Source organism: Microsporum canis, genomic scaffold (assembly GCF_000151145.1).
Source record: "Microsporum canis CBS 113480 supercont1.7 genomic scaffold, whole genome shotgun sequence".
NCBI classification, from domain to species: Eukaryota; Fungi; Ascomycota; class Eurotiomycetes; order Onygenales; family Arthrodermataceae; genus Microsporum; species Microsporum canis.
The window spans coordinates 1,989,590-1,992,932 of NW_003299163.1; positions in this window are offsets into that span (position 1 = coordinate 1,989,590).

The window sequence follows — 3,343 nt, forward strand, 5'->3', positions numbered from 1 at the left end:
TAGGATTGACGTATAACTATATGAAAGAGATATAGAATAGAAAGGATATAACTAGAAATCTAAATAAAGATACTCTATAAGGTAAATTAATAAATAGTATACTATATCTATAGAACTAGATATAACTAAGTAATAAGGACAAAATAACGATAAAAAGAAATAATACTAGAAATAGAAGCTATATTTCTATTATAAAAAACTAGGATATTATACTAGAGATTATAGAAAGAAATAATAGAAAATTAGAAACTAACTTAATACTATTAAGACGCTATTAGCTAGTAAGTAAAAGGGTAACTAAGGAAAGAGGAAACTATAAGAGTACCTTAGGGTAACTATTAGGATACTAATACTAGAACGATAAAATATAGTATTAGGATAAGAAAATAAAGATTTATAGTAAATTAAGGAGTAAGAAAAATACTTAAAGAACGACTTTTATAAAGGATAGAATAACTAGAACTTACTAAAAGAAAGATAAGTATAGATTAAAGAAATCCTAAAAGAATATAGAGAATACTATTCGATAGTTATCGAATAAGAAAAATATACTTATAGATTTAAATATTTAGCTAGAATTTAGAGGAAATACTATACTTAGAGATACCTTAGATAATAGATCTAGAATAAAAAACTCGAATAGAAAAATATACGCGAAGAAAGAATTATACTCTAAAAGAAAGACCTTAACGAAGTCTTTAATAAAAACGACTATCTAATATAACTAGTATAGAGAGAATATAAATATAAACTAATATATAAATTAAAGATATAGAAAGCTCTATATATAGAAATATACTAGAGAATTAAGGAAAACTACTAGAAATTATAAGTAATAATAGATCTATTAGACGCCTATAAATATATTATACTACTAGAATTATAATAGGAAGAGGAGGATAAATATATAAACTACTTTATTAAGTTCTACTAGTTAGTATATAAATAACGAGGAATATATCTACTATACCTTAAATAATAGTAAAAAGAAATCGAAGATTTAAAGTACCTATAGTATTTATATTACTTATAGAGTAACTATAACTATAAAATATACTAATAAAGCTAATAGTATCTAGAATAGAGACTATATTATCTAGAGGACTATATAGTATATATTAGATACCTAAACAATAACGAATATTATAGATAGATATATAGAAAAGAGAAATATAAGATATATCTACTATAAATAACTAAAGATAATAAGAAGATATAAGAAGTATATATTATATAATAGGAAAATCTTAAAGAAACCTATATATAACTAGATAATAATAGAAGATCTTATATAGGAAAGAAAGGTAGTAAGTTTTAGAAATAATACTTAAAGATAATTAAAAAATAATAAAAAGAGAAATCGGATTCGAACAAGAATTACTAGAATAAACTTAATTTAGAAGACTAGGACTAGTTAGAAGATTACTTCTATAACTAAGTTAGAAGATAAACTTATAATCTAAACGATACTAAAATAGTATAAAAACTAAATTTTTATAGACTAAAGTCTAGCGGCTACTAATAGATTAGAATACCTTGAAATAATAATTTAGATTAATAGATTAAACGCGCGAACTTTAATTAATTTAAAAGCTATTAGAAATTTTATAAATAAGAAATTTATAGATAATTTAGAAATATAGACCTTATAAATAAATAAGCTATATCTACTCGAAGAACTAAACGGAAGAACTTTAGATAAAGTAAATAGATAAACTACGGGTATAAAGATATATATTATAGAATAATATAAAGGGTAGAAGTATTTTAATATAACTACTTTAGGAAGATATAATATTATCTTAGAATTCCCTTAGCTATAAAAATATAACTCTACAATTAACTAGAGAGATAGTATATTATAACTAGATAGTAGAGACTACTGCTCTAACTAGAAGACTAGTACTTTAATAGCTACCTATAAGAATAAGGACCGAGGTTAGATACTAAATAAGACAATTTAGATTAATACGGGAACGACGAAATAAGGAAATAATCGATTAAAAGAAAAAGAAAAGGAAACCGTTTACTAAGAAAAGGAAGCTAAAATAAAAGAATTAAAAGAATAGATACCCTAAAAGTACTATAACTTACTAGAGATCTTTAGAGAATAAGAACTAATAGAGAGCTTACTAAAGTATAAGGCTTAGAATTATAAGATACCTTTAAAAGAAAGAAAGAAGCCTATATTAAAATCTATATATAGATTAATCGAGAAGGAACTCGAGGAGTTATAATAATATATTAATAAGAATTTAGAGAAAGGATATATATAATAATTAATATTACTAGTAGAATATCTAATTATCTTTATATTAAAAAAAGATAGAAGTTTATAACTATATATAGATTACTAATAATTAAATAATATTACTATTAAAAATAAATACCCTTTACTATTAATTAATAAACTATAAGATAGATTTAGAGGAGTAATATAGTTTATAGTACTAGATATATAAGAAGCTTACTACTAAATATAAATTAAAGAAGGAGAAGAATAAAAAACTATATTTAGAATAAGATTTAGACTTTATAAATACTAAGTTATATCTTTTAGATTAACGAATATACTAGTAATATTCTAAGCTTTTATTAATAATATACTATATAAATATCTAGATATATTTATAGTAGTATACTTAGATAATATCCTTATATTTACTAAAGGAGATAAAGTAGACTATATAGAAAAAGTCAAAATTATACTTAAGAAACTATAGGAGTATAACTTATACCTTAAAGTAATAAAATATAAGTTCTATAAATAAAAAGTAAAATTTCTAAGATATATTATCTTAATAGAAGGAATTTAGATAGACCTAGATAAGATTAAAGTAATTAATAAATAGCTAATATCTATAATAGTTAAAAAAGTTTAGTAATTCTATAGACTAGCGAACTACTACTAATAGTATATATACTAATTCTTAGAGATTGCGAAACTACTTACAGAACTATTTAAGAAAGGAAAAGAGTTTTTATAGAATAAATAGAAAGAGATAGTATTCTAAGAACTAAAGAAGAAGTTTAAATAAGGAGATATATAACTATATTTTAATCTAAAGAAAGAAGTATATATTAATATAGATATATTAGACTATACTATTAGAGCTAGATTATAGTAAAAAGATAAAAATAGGAAATTACGACTTATAGTATACTATATTAGGATAATAATACCTACGGAGTAGAATTATAATATATATAATAAAGAACTATTAGCGATAGTTACTATATTTAAAAGATAGAAATAAGAATTATAAGGAGTAAGATACTAAGTTATAGTAATTAGTAATTACTAGAACCTAATATATTTTATAATAATAAAAGAACTAACTCG